This window comes from Mus musculus, chromosome 5 (genome assembly GCF_000001635.26).
Source record: "Mus musculus strain C57BL/6J chromosome 5, GRCm38.p6 C57BL/6J".
Taxonomy (NCBI): Eukaryota; Metazoa; Chordata; class Mammalia; order Rodentia; family Muridae; genus Mus; species Mus musculus.
In genome coordinates this window covers 116,228,950-116,242,294 of record NC_000071.6, presented here as the reverse complement: position 1 = coordinate 116,242,294, position 13,345 = coordinate 116,228,950, and the positions used below count along the sequence as shown (strand labels likewise).

The following is a 13,345-nucleotide window of genomic DNA, read 5'->3' as shown; positions in this document are numbered from 1 at the left end:
TGTTTATCCACATACCTGTGTCTCTACCCATTTGCCCATCCTACCATGCCTTCAGCGTCTCCTGTTCCTACCCACCTACCATTTCCATCTGTCCATCCATCTTTCCTTCTGTTTATCCATCCTCCCACTCATTCATCTGGCCATCCGTCTGTCCGCCCCCCTCCTTTCCTCTGTTACCCATAGGTTCATCCATCCACCCATCGAGCATTTAGTTAGTAGTTGTTTGCGGGTCAGTCCCCATCTCAAGCCTTGAGATCCACTGGCAAACATGTGAGAGACCAGGTCTTTTAGGTCCAGGCTCCATCTTAGAGAACCTGACCTAAGATACTCAAGATAACTAACTATGCTGGGGGCTGTACCTTCCCATTCTCCTGCATCAGAGATGGTGGTGTGGCCCAAGCTCGAACTTGTAAATAAAGACTCTAGTGCAATTGCATGGGAGTCAGCTCCTTGGTGGTCTTTTGGGGTTCATGAACACTTCCTGGCACAGCACATGACAGGGTCTTGGCCGTGTGGGAGCTCAAAGACTCCCCAAATCTCAGGATCTCCTTCCATATCCTCCTTCCTTAGGTACTGAGGACGGCTGACTGTGCCCAGACCCCCTGCCTGGGGGCTTCTAAAGTGACGGTGGCCATTAAACGCTTAGTCCTCTTATACTTGACTCAGATTCCTGAAGAAAGTGATTCAGGATCCTCAGTAATGGGGGTAATATAACTATCCCACCACCACACGTCTCTGTTTATAGATCATCAGAGTGCGCAGCACATTATAAAGCTTCTAATTAACCCCCATAAAGCGCCGGTGTCGGGAGCAGAGGGCAGATAATAACCCTACCTCACTGAAGGGCCCCACAGGCCAATGGCCGCTGTAATTCCTCGCCTAGCCTGAGGTCCTGTGACAGCTCACCTGCACCTCACCTCTTCATTAACTGCACACCTTATTAATGACAATGGTTACATTAACAGCTGTCATCCCTTGCTCCCCCTCGACATAAACCCAAGTCTGGCGGTCAGTATCTACCAGTGGGCTGAATCTCCACCGTGGCCCCGTGAAGGGTGGGGGGCGGGGGATGACTGATTCTATTCTGTGCACGGAGAAAGTGGAGCTCACAGCACATGCTCACCAACAACTAGGCGGTGAGCACAGATCTGTGACTTTCCCATCCTTTCGATTCATTGTGCCTGCCTACAAGTTGGCACGTGTGCAGGTGAGGCTTTGTGTGATCTTGTCTCCAGATGGGTGTCCTTGGTAACATTCTGCCAGAAGAAGCAGAAAGAGCACAGACTGCATCACCAGGGCACGGGTTGGGTTGGGTTTGGCTCTGCTGTGCCATGCGGGATGTCTCCCAGGTGCCCGTCCACTACGTCCTGTGTTCATGGTAATAGAGGCAGGACCTCTGGGGAATGATGAGAACTGAGTGACATTCTAAGTGTGGGACTCCTGTGATGGCATTAGCAGCAAGAGAAGGAGGGAGGAGGGGACAGGAGGGAGGAGGGGGAGGAGGGGTGAAAAGGAAGAGAGAGAAGGATAGAGGAGGAGGGAAGAGGGAGAGGAGGGAGAAGGAGGAAGAGGGAGGAGGATAGAGGAGGAGAAGGAAGAGGAGGGAGAAGGAGGAAGAGGGTAGAGGAGGGAGAAGAAGGAAGAGGGAGGAGGATAGAGGAGGAGAAGGAAGAGGAGGGAAGAGGGTAGAAAAGGGAGGGAGGAGGGAAGAGGAGGGAGGAAGGAGAGGCGGGGAGGAGGAGGGGGAAGAGGTAGGAGGAGGGGGAGGGAAGGAGGGAGAAGATAGGGGAAGAGAGAAGGAAGAGGAAGGAGGAGGTGGGGGAAGAGGGTAGAAGAGGAGAAGAAAGAGGAGGGTAGATGAGGGAGGAGGGAAGAGGAAAGAGGAAGGAGAGGAGGAGGGAGGAGAAAGAAGAGGAAGGAGGAGGACGGAGGAGAAATGAAGAGGAGAGAGGAGGAGGGTGGAGGAGGGAGGAGGGAGCCACAGTAGACATCTGACTGTCTTCCCAGGAGAGGTCCCATGCCACCTTTCCTCATCCCTCACCGCTCTGCCCTCCTCCAGCCCTGTTTGTAGGCTGGATGGACCCTCCTCCATCTCTGGCTGACCTCTGCACACCCTGAGTGCACACCGTCTTCTTCCCTCTTAGCTATGTTATGTTCTAGTCGACCAACAGAAAGGGTTCATATCTGTGCGATGATGTGTTTGCCCGGTTGTATGGCTCCACTGCAGGGATTAAACTGGGCTAACTAACAGACCCACAGTCTTTCCCTCGTGGTCAATCACCACCAGCCCCTCCAGAGCCTGCTCTGACCTGGAAGTCACTCCCCTTAATCCCAACTGCCCTTCCTCCTTGCTGATGAAATGCCCACAAGCCCACAGGGCATTGCAATGCTGCAGCCTGCCTTATCCACACACCATGAGGTGCCCTGAGGCAGCTTTAAAGGAAGGTGTGCGTTGTGTTGGTGGCGGTGGTTTGGATGTGGGGTCTGGCTTGTTTGATTGAGGTCTCACTATGCCTTGGCCTTGGCCAGGTTGAAACTCACTAGGTAGGCCAGGCTGGCCACAAACTTGTAGCAATCCTCCTGTCTCTGCCTGCTGTGTTCTGGTATTGTGTCAGCCACTGCACCTGGACAGAAGTCTTGTTGGGTTTTTTTGTTATTGTTTTCTTTTTTGTTTGTCTGGGGGTTTTTTGTTGTTGATGATTTGTTTGGTTTGGGTTGGAGTTTTTTTGTTTTTTTTTTTGTTTTTTTTTTTTGTTTTTTTTTTGTTTTTTTTTTTTTGCTTATGAGTTGAATCCAGCATCCTGGACAGTGAAGATGGTTTGCTGACAAGTCTCAGGTTTGGGAGAGCATTGGACAAAGGTGTAGACTGAGGAAGGAAAGCAAGGGGACTGGCCACTGATCAAGAGCTTCCAGCAGCATAGAGGGGTACTGGGTTACTCAAAGGAGTCAGCTCTGAGTCCTCCCCAGACAGAACCTTAACCCAGAGCCCAAACCTGGAGAACTCTAAGAAGTGTGCCCAGCGGGGCTTCTCTGAGCCCAGATCCTCACTGCCCCCTCCCTCTACATCCAAGATAAGGCTAAAGATGTCTCTGCAGCTCTGCCTAGCCACCTCCTACTTCAGACGCTCGCTCACCTCTCCCTAATTTGCATGGCGGACCTACCTCTGTCCCCTATTTGCCCCCCACCCCAACACCAAGAAGGCATGAAAATTAGTATCTGATACTATCAAAGGCACGGATCCCACATCTTTGAAGGCTTCTTGGTGAATTCAGCATCTCACAGCTGTGAGCCTCAGCTGCCTGACCAGGCCCCAGGAACCATGTTTGCTAACTAACTGGGGGTGGAAAGGAAGGCGATTTGCTTTACAAACAAGTCCGAACCCCAGTTAGTTCCCTGGGCAGCTGGACGCTCATTGGTGGCTACTGCGGGCTTCTCATCTGGCCTTGTTATTGATTTGGTCAGAAGTAATTAAGGAGATAATTCTTACTCAATTACATTTCCCTGGATTTCCTGAGGTTGCTAACTCTGCTCCCTGCCTGTATTTTCTTTTCCAAATTAATTTCGTCTTGACTCTGAAATGCAGATGGATTTTTGCTGGCACGCTCCACGCTTGTTGAGTTTTGAGGGGACAAAGTGGGGCTCTGTATTTTAATTCCAATCAGGGTTGTCACACCCTTTCATTTATTTGTTTGTTTGTTTGTCTGTTTGTTTTAGAAAATTAATATGAAGCATAAGAAGTTTGAAAAATACTACAGAAAATGAATTGGAGAACAGGAGCCCCTCTCTCTTACCCCATCTCTTTCCCTTACTTTCACCCTCATGCCCATCCCATCCTCATTTTTCATCCCTTCACCCAGGATAGCCAGTTCTGACAATTCAGGTGTCATGGATTTGAGTGTGAAAAAATTGCCCCGGCAGGTTCATATTCTGAACATTTTTTCCCTCAGATAACAGAGCTGGGGGTTTTGGGGAGAGGCACAAAAACTTCACAGTGTCGTGTCAAAGTCTAGAGGTGCAAGGCTGGGCCTATTCCACCACCACCCCTTTCCAGGCCCTGCCAATTAAAGAATCAGAAGGCAAGACAGAGTTTGAAAGTCAAGTGAAGTTGGAGTTTATTCAAAGCAAAAGTCTCAAGCAAAGAATCAGACCCCAAAAGAGAGGAGGGATCCAGAGCTGGGATCTGCCTCCTTCATAGCTGCTGGGATTATTGGGGGCGGGGGGGGGGGCTTAGCCATAGCAGGGCGTGTGGTGGGGGCAATTTAGCCACAGTGGGGTGTATGGTGGGAGAATTTAGCAAGACATACCTTTTCAATCCTCCCCACACCACCATTAGCCAGCCTGATCAGGTTCCAGTTTGTGCAAGACATGCTCCCGAAGAGCCCACCTCACCTTCAGAAAAACATCCTCCAAGTCCCAGCACTAGGGCAGAGTCAGAAAACAAATTACATTCTCCGCCCTCTGGCCACACCAATTAAAATTCACACCCAGAGCTCCCTGCTTGACTGGAGAAACCAGCTCGCTCACACTGCCCCTCAGTGGGGTCTAACAGGTAGACAGGTCCCCCGAGGGCTGGCTTTCAAGGTTACCACTCACCCCTAGTCCCCCATCCTGCCTTACCCTGCTCTCTGCTCCCTGGTCTACTATGAGATGAACAGGCCCTGTGATGGTCTAAAACCATGGGCCAAAGTGACTCTCCCTTACCATGCTCTGTCAGGCAGCCCACCACAGTTCCCACACCACCTCCTGTCCCCTCAAAGGCAATGCTGCCTTTAGTTCTTCTGTGGATTCTATACTTTCCCAAAAGCTTTATTTTTATTTTGTGTGTATCTGTGTTTTGCCTGAGTATATGTATAGGCACCACGTGCATGCAGTACCCAAGGAGACCAGAAGAGAGCGTCTGCTCCCCTGAAACTGGAGTTAGAGACTGTTGTGAGCTACCATGTGGGTGCTGGGAACCAAATCCAGGTCCTCTTAACCACTGAGTCATCTCTCCAGCCTTGCAATATATAATTAAAAAAAAAAAAACTATGTTGCATACAAACGTTTCCTTCTCCACCCACCATAAAGAGAGCCCTGTTGGCCCCTTACCTTAAGGATAGGCATCTCACCAGCCCTCTGTGTACTGTGTAGTGCCTCGTCATTGCCAGGGTCAAACGCCTTTTGCCTCCGTTCTACGCCTGTGCCTTGGGTCTCCAGGTTTTGTCTCTAAGTTGAGTCCAAGAGTTTAAAAAAAAAAAAAATCCTGTAAATCGAAGTTCGCATCCATCCATCCACTAACCAAACAACTGCCAGGAAGCCACTCAGTGCTTGGCATCGTGCCCTAGACCAAAGATGCCATGTGACAAGGTCACACACACTGCACACACCGCATTGCATGGGACCAGAGGGGAGAGGGGAGACCCCACTTAGAGCATGAAAGGAAGACCCACTTAAGCCAGTGGTTTAAAATATGAATGCGAGAGAAACGAGCTGAGCCCAATACAGAATATGGGGAGGAGAATTTAAATCAGAGCTGTTTGCTTTTCTTTTTACTTCATAAGCATAAGCATAATCTTGAAAACTCAAATTTTGACCCACTTGCCAACCACAGGCTGAAACTGGGAATGACGGGACGCAGCTTACTGGGGTTGGGGCTCTCCCTCCAGGGCGGGGGAGGGGGGCTGAGCTGCTGCTGGAGTCCATGTTTCCCCAGCCCCTTTGCTCGATGCTTTTGTTCCCCGTTGCTGTTCAGAACACACCAGCTCAAAATAAGGCTTTGAGAACAGCTGGGGACAAACATCTGGCCACTGTAAAAGGTGCCAGGTCAGTCCCTATGATACCAGCAGCGCCAGCGCAGAACACCACACAAGGGACGCCTGGAGCCGCGGAAGGGAACATTCCAGCTTGGGTTTGTCATAACCGACAAAGGCACAGACATGGCAAATGTATGACCGAGTGCACTGAGAAATGAAAATAAGATGCAAAATTCAGCATGCACACCAATAAAGTCTCAACAACAAAAACATCCTGACAAGAATGGGGTTGGTGGGTAAAGGGAAGTCTCATATGTTATTGGCGGGGAGGATGTGAACTAGTGCAGCTACTGTGGGAATCGGGATGGTTGTTCTTCAAAAATCTAAAATCAGAACTATTCAGGCTCCAGCTGAGTAACTTCTTGATATTACATCCGGAGGAAGTGAACTCAGCGCGCCACAATGATACCTTAGTACACCCTCTCCGAGGCGTGACTCCCAACAGCCGAGACACGGAATCAGCCCAGATGCAAATTAACAGAGGAGTGGACAGAGCAAAGGTTGCTCACGTATACAATGGATCTGGTTTGAATGATATCTCAGAAACAAAGGAGTACATTCAGGTCATCTGGAAGCAAAGGCCAGGAGCCAGAGAATATTGTGCTAAGTGAAATATGTCAAAGCAAAACGTGCTTGCCGCACACCTACGACAACCTGAGTTCAAATCCCCAGCACCCATGCAGAAAGTTGGGCAGGGAAACTCACACACGTTTAACACCAGCACTGGGCAGGGGTAGAAACAGGAGGACCCCTCTGGGGCCTCGATGGCCACCACCGTAGCTCCAGGTTAGTGACAGACCCTGCCTCAAGGAACAAGAGCATGTCCTGCACACGTAGGGCACATTCAAATACGCTTTCAATGTCATGTATGAAAAAAAATTTTTTAATGATCTGAAGGAAGATTATAGAACAATGGGGAAGGGGATTTTGTGAAAGAGAACAGAGCAAGAGAGGGTAGAATCCAGGGAAGACATGAGCAAGACAAGATGCTTACATAGGCGGAAGAGCCACGGTGAATCACACAAACCTGTACCAGTATCACGTGTTACTAATTACAGTTAGGCTGCCGTCGCTTGGCCCCTTGTGGTAAGTTGGGCATGGAGCCAGCCACACCACCAGGAAGCCGTGTCCAGGCTGGTGCACACCTTGGAAAGCGTTTGGACCGCTACGGTCTGGGAAGTTCTTGTAAAGCCGTGATCAGAGCCTGAAGAGAAATTAAATGAGTTTATATAACCCTGAGCACTACCTGTCTCCCAGGGAGGGCTCGTCCCCCATGGCTTCGTTTCAGTGATGTATTGCTGTGTTGTACATTGCCCCAGAAGTGGGCCACTTAAGACAGCAAGCCATTTATCACCTCCAGCTGCTGTAGACTGGGAATCTGGGTGTGGCTCAGCGGCAGGTCTCCGCCCCAACCAAGATGGCCCCAGGGCAGCTGGTCTCTCTGGCTCTCTGTGTGGAAAGGTGGCAGCTCGTGAGCTCAGTCCGCACGGCTGTGGGCAGATGGCAGCTGCTCACAGGCTTCGTGGAAGATTTCAGTTCCTTGTCACGCAGGTCTCCTTTAAAGGAGAACCTCACGGCCTAGGAAGCTGGACTCGCCAGGAGCAAGAGCCAATGGCCAAGGGGGAAGCCACGCTCCCTCTGCCACCCAATCTCAGAAGGCACTGTTTCTGTCAGTTTCTATTCATCCCAAGGAGGTTACTGGGCTCGGCCCACCTCCCAAGGGAGAGGTTACACAGAGGCGGGAATAGGGGTTTCTGGAGCCATCCGAGAAACTGCATAGCATAAATAGATATAGGAGAAACTTGGGCGTGCGTGAGAGTATGTATGTGTGTGTGTGTTTTCCTCTGTGTCTATGCATGTATGTGGAGGCTAGAGATTAACCTTGGGTATCTCCCTCAATCATTCTCCACCTTATTTTTGTGAGGCAGAGCCTCTCCCTGAATCTGGAGCTCACTGCTTTAGGTAGGCTGGGAGCCCATATCTTTACTACTACTACTACTACTACTTTTTAAAATCTATTTATATGAGTACACTGTAACTGTCTTCAGACACCCCAGAAGAAGGCAACAGATCCCATTACAGATGGTTGTGAACCACCATGTGGTTGCTGGGAATTGAACTCAGGACCTCTGGAAGAGCAGACAGTGCTCTTAACCACTGAGCCATCTCTCCAGCCCCCATCTTCACCTCTCAAGTGCTGGTGTTACAGGCGTGTGCCGCAGCCAGCACTTTTTTGTGGGTTCAGTTCCTCATTCTTACATGACAAATGTTACTCTGTGTATGTATGCATGTATGCCTGCCTGCCTGCATGCATGCATGTGTGTATGTGTGCTTGTGTGCATTTATGTAAACTCTCTCTAGAAGTAGCTACAAAACTTGGCAACTTTAGTCATCTCCAGAGAAGAATGTGAACAACTTTCTGGCAAGATAGGAGTGACATGTTCCCCGCCCCCCCTTTCACGCTCCCCCCCCTCATCTGTTTTTAAGCCATTTAGAAAAACCTATGTTGATTTTTTTTTTTAATTTAATGAAATGGACTTCACCACTGTCTATTCAGTACTTGGCTGGGCTCCCCACTCCTAAATTGATTTTGCTAGCGTGACCTCCCACGGCCTCCGCACAGCATTGCCAGCTTCAGGTGTGTTCTTCTGTGTGTTAGGTCGTCAGAAGAACCTGAGTGACACACCACCACTTGCGCCCCAGTCTCCAGTCATACTCTTATACCCAGCTCCTGCTGGCAGCATCCTCCATCTGAATTGCCCACGGAGGGAAGAAAAGTGGCACGTTTTGGTCACTGGTCTCCACAGCTATGCATGGACTGTGGCAAGGAAGGACCAACAGGAGGCAGGCACAGAGTCTGCGGAAACCTGCTTTTTCCCTGACACTGAGTCTTCTTAATGATGGCCCGAAGGCCCCGGGGAAAATGTGTGTTTCTGATGAAAGAAACAGATCGTGGGGGTGGGTGTCGGGGGCAGGAGAGAAAGAATGACAGATGTTAAGAAATAGTGTTAAGGTTTCAGCTAGGACTACTCAGATTCTCTCTCTCTCTCTCTCTCTCTCTCTCTCTCTCTCTCTCTCTCTCTTACAAAAGACACACACACAGGTATGAGGCAGAACACTTATCACACAAGGGAGGAACTTGCTGGAGCACGTGGAGGCACCTTTTCTAGGTTTTATGGCTTGGCAATCAAGAGTTCTAGCTTTCTAGGCCTACTTCAGGAATGGGAAGGGGAGGGGAGAGTGGAAAGGCCAGAGATCAGCTGCTGGCTTTCAGTTTGACATAAGCTCTGTGAGCGGTGTGTGGTGTCTGCATGACACCGCCCCCACTGAGGGAGAGTCACCTACAGCCACTTCGATTGATCAGCTCAGGCCTCTGCTTCCCGAGACACTCGATGTGATGTCCTCCACCACAGCCCACTGTGAGAATCCTGAGCCCACACAGTATTCTCAAGAGTGCGGCTGGAATCTCAGCATTCAGGAAGCACAGGCTGGATTGATTGCAGCCTAACCCTGCAGCAGCAGTAGCAGACCTGGGCTATCCTCGGTGATCTCCATGTCTCCTAATGAGGTCTGCATAAAGTGCCATCCTGAGGAAGGCACCTGAGACATCCCACCCCAGGAGCTCTGTGGTCACACTCTAACCAGCTCTGGCCAGCTCTTTTGTCCCTTAGTTTTCTTCTACTCACCAGCAGCGTAGGGTCAGCTCCCGTATGTACGATTAGATGCTCTCCATAGGAAAGTCAAGGCTGAGAAGCTGGCTATGACTGGTAGGCTGGGCTAGTTCTTGGCTGAAGCAATCCAAGGACGGAAGGCGTTCTTTGGGCTCACAGTTTGAGGGTGATCAGGCTGGCTATCCTGTATCCTTGAGTGTGTGCCGGTTCCCCCTCAGGAGCCGTGGCAGGCATTGCTAATTGGTTACAGAAAAATCTCTCTAATGAGACCGGATCTCGGGGTGCTCCAGCCAGTCTTTAAGGCTGGCAATGGAGTAGAAGCCCTTGCTTCCTTGATCAGGCTGCCTATGGCTCTCATGTACCCTTGAGTGTGCTGATTCCTCCAGGGGCTGTGCCAGACATTGCTAATCAATTACAGAAAAATTTCTCTGATGAGACTGGACCAGGGTGCTCCAACCAGTCTTTACTTTGCTCCCTCAAAATCTTAGTGCATTCCCCGACGCGTGGAATTTAAGCTCTATCCTAGAACCTATTTCCTTAAGCTCATCCAGGGTTATGAAGGACATCCCTGAGCCCTTCACTGAGACTTGGGTTGGTTACCAGCATCTGACGGCTGTACCATTGATCCCTCATAGCAAGTCTTAACTCCTGAGCCATCTCTCCAGCCCATAGCTGGTCTTTCAGACAAGCATGGTTTGTTATCTTTTTAAACTGGCGAACGGGCTGTTGGCACGGGTCTTAGTCTCTGGCTGGTGGGGGACTTGCAGGAGCCGGCAGCCGATTTCCATTTCAATCAAGCAGAGAGCTGAGAGAGGCAGATCAAAAGAAAATGGAATTTGATCGAAAGCCATGGCTTCTAGTGCCACCTACCGGTACATCTTCACCTCGCTGCCCTTGCTGACCTGGAAGCCCTTTGTAGTTAGTTACCCAGCTGTCTAGTTTGGAAATATTCTCATACGCTCTCTAGAATTCTTTGTTTTTAACTCGCGGTGACATGATTCCGTGGGTAAAAGCCCCAAGTACTCGTGACATAGTGGCAGGAATCTCTGCTTGGTAAGCCTGGTTAAGCTCCCTGTACCAAGCATGGAGTTTCTCACGGTGTCCGATGAAGACCAGGCAGGCACTGCTTTGGAGCCCTGATAGCTTGCAGGGACAAGGAACAGGAGGAGCAAGGGTGTGTGTGTGTGTTTGTGTGTTGTCTACGGCTGGCAGTGATGGAGATGGAGACTGCCGCCAGGCGTGGAAGGAAGACAGCTTGAAGAAATCTTTAGGAAGTAAGACGATCACTAGGGGCAGCTGTCGGAGCCGGAAGCTACCACAGGCCACAGTTTTCCACGAGGGTTTAGCCACGTCCCAGTACAGAAGGTCACAGCTCGCTGACTCCTGTGTCAGATGAGGGTCACAGGAGCAGGAGGCTGCGCTCCATACCGGTGTCTTCCTGACCTTGAGGAAGTCACCCTGTCTCTGGGTCCTGTGGTTCCCTTTTGGCAAGGTAGGAGTAAGGATGCCCGTGAGGTGAGGAGGATTCCTTGCGGGGGTGGGGGCGGTAAAACTAAACCATTGAAGCTGGGACAGAGAAGAAGGAAGGATGCTCCACAGATACACAGTAGGTCCGCACATGAGGGGCACATGGAACATGCCTGTCCCCGCATGGCCAGCTTGACCCCTTGGCATCTGCAAACCTTACCACATTAGCAGTACCATGTCCCCTTCATAATTAATAAGTACCCCCACGGTCAGCTGTCTCTCCTCACAGTCTGAAACAGCAAGGAGAGCTCAGAACGCAGACAGCAGGGGCTTCTTTCCTCCCCAGGGCTATGGCCCTTTACCACCCCCAAAACTCCGTGTTCTAAACAGGAACTCCCTTATAGCTCCCCACCACCACACATCAAGAAGACAGTCCCCTCTTCTGTCACTTCTCTCCTCTCCTTCAATGTCCAGGCGTGACGGCATGTCCCCTGGGTTCATAAGAAGGTGGGGGAAGGGGAGGGCCACCGGCCCTGGGCAAAGAGGTTTGTGATGAATTGAACTCAACAGAAAAATTCATATTTCACTTTGTAGCGTGTGCTGTGGCCAAGGTCCTTCATGCCCCTCACCGGTGTGTCCCAGGTACCCTTTATGTGGCTCTGATTGTTAGTTTTTATTTGTTTGTTTGTCTCTTGTCAACTTGACACAAACCTCGACCCTACCTAGGAAAAGGAGAGCTTAATTAAGAAAAGGCCTCTATAAGATTAGCCTGTAGGCATGAGTGCCGGGGGGGGGGGGGGTCCCGCAGGGGCGCATTTTCTTGATTAATGATTGATTTGCAAAGTCCCTGCCCACTGTAGGTGGGGTGGGTCATCTCTGAGCAGGTGATCCTGGGTTCTGCAAGAAATCTCTGTCTTTTCAAACAGCCTCCCCTCCCCCTCACAGCTCCGGGGAACCTCCCAGCTGTTCCCTGATGTCTGTATCAACTCCCAGCACATTTAGCAGAATTCATTCCCATCTTAATCTGATTCCAGAAGATCAGAGTCTCAGGTCTGACAAAGATGAGTTTAGAACATCCTTCCATAAAACACAGACTTAGAAGATTGGTCCTCTGACCATGACCTTCAACAGATTGTGCCGATTTTCTACCTTATAGACAGAAATTCAGAGGATAAGCTATTTTTAGATCAACAGCTAGTCCCTACTATGTGATACAGGACCCTATCCTATCGGGGGAGAGAGACTAGTGTCATTAAGAACACATGCAGGCTATGGTGGTGTGTGCCTGTAATCCCAGCACTGGAGGTGTGGGGGGTGAGGCAGGAAGATCATGAGTTCAGGTCAAGCCTGGGCTACATAGTGACAACCCTCTCACACAGAGAAGTTGCTCTGATGTCACTTGAGCCCAGTGCCATGCCCAGGCTTTGCCACTCGACAGTGTCTTGTTCACCGTGGCGCGCATCCTCTCCACTAAAGTCTCCACTGATCCCTTATAAGATGGGATTGCAATGTGGCACAGACAGGTAACATCACGTGTCTGAGTAGGAATGTCCTTGGGATAATGGGTAGGGAAGAGGTGAATGTCGCTGGTAGGCTTAGCAGGAGCTCCATTGAACAGATGGGGAAACTGAGGCTCTGGAAGGGAACGTGGCTCACTCAGTAGCAGTCCGATTTAAGTAACAGACCCGGGCCACCTGTTGAGGGCAAAGCCCTTTCTCTCCAACCAAATGAGACTCCACAAGGCATCTGTCACAGTCCTTGTAGGCACACCTCACACCACCAGTGGGATGTTTTCAACACAGGAGAGATACTCAGGGCAGAGACAATGTCACCACCCATATCCAAGAGCAACAGGAAAACCAGTGGCTCCAAAAGCCAATGGCACACCCAAGTAGAGCAGGGACAGATAACCAAAGTGAACTGTCCCTAAGGCGTGTCCCCTGCACCCAGGCTAAGTCATGGAGTAGCTAGGCATACGCAGGCTTTGCACAGTGCTCACATACATCCGGTTTGTCGATTGTTCCCGGACTTCCTGCAATGCTTCTAGCTTTGTATTGGGAATGCATTCTTCATTGTGGAGCCCTTTGGGATTTGTGTCCCCTGGGTAAAAAAGTCCCAGTGTCAATGGTCAAAGGCATTACGTCTAACGGAGGAGGTGGTACCTATAAAGATGCACAACTTTCAGTGGTCTCCCGGAAAGGGAGGAACACCTAAGAGGGTTATAAATAGCCTAGAATCACAGGTCTGGAATGTTTCAAAGCCATGGTCCAGTCCATCACAGCCTCATTGTGTGGGAAAGAATAAACCTTTTCTCTTTGTAAGTTGGCCACGTAGGGCATTTGTCACAGTGATGGAAAACTGACTACCACAACGGCTTTTGGTGAAGGTTTCCAGAGGAAGTAACAGGGAAAGACC

The 13,345-nt window shown here is 50.3% G+C and overlaps 1 protein-coding gene and 1 long non-coding RNA gene across 9 annotated transcripts in view; one reads left to right on the top strand and one right to left on the bottom strand.

The window, feature by feature from the left end:
• The window catches only part of Ccdc60 (coiled-coil domain containing 60), a 163,420-nt gene that overhangs the window by 46,706 nt on the left and 103,369 nt on the right, over positions 1-13,345 (top strand). The gene's annotated exons all lie outside the window — the stretch shown is intronic.
• Positions 4,222-10,225, bottom strand: Gm36502. 2 transcript variants are annotated; one of them, XR_001784946.1, is made up of 4 exons: positions 9,479-10,225; positions 6,820-6,996; positions 5,089-5,205; positions 4,222-4,419 (listed from the first exon to the last, which is right to left on the bottom strand). It is a non-coding gene; the product is annotated as a predicted gene, 36502 (long non-coding RNA). The 2 variants fall into 2 exon arrangements; XR_878707.1 differs by lacking the exon at positions 4,222-4,419 and having other exon boundaries at positions 4,990-5,205.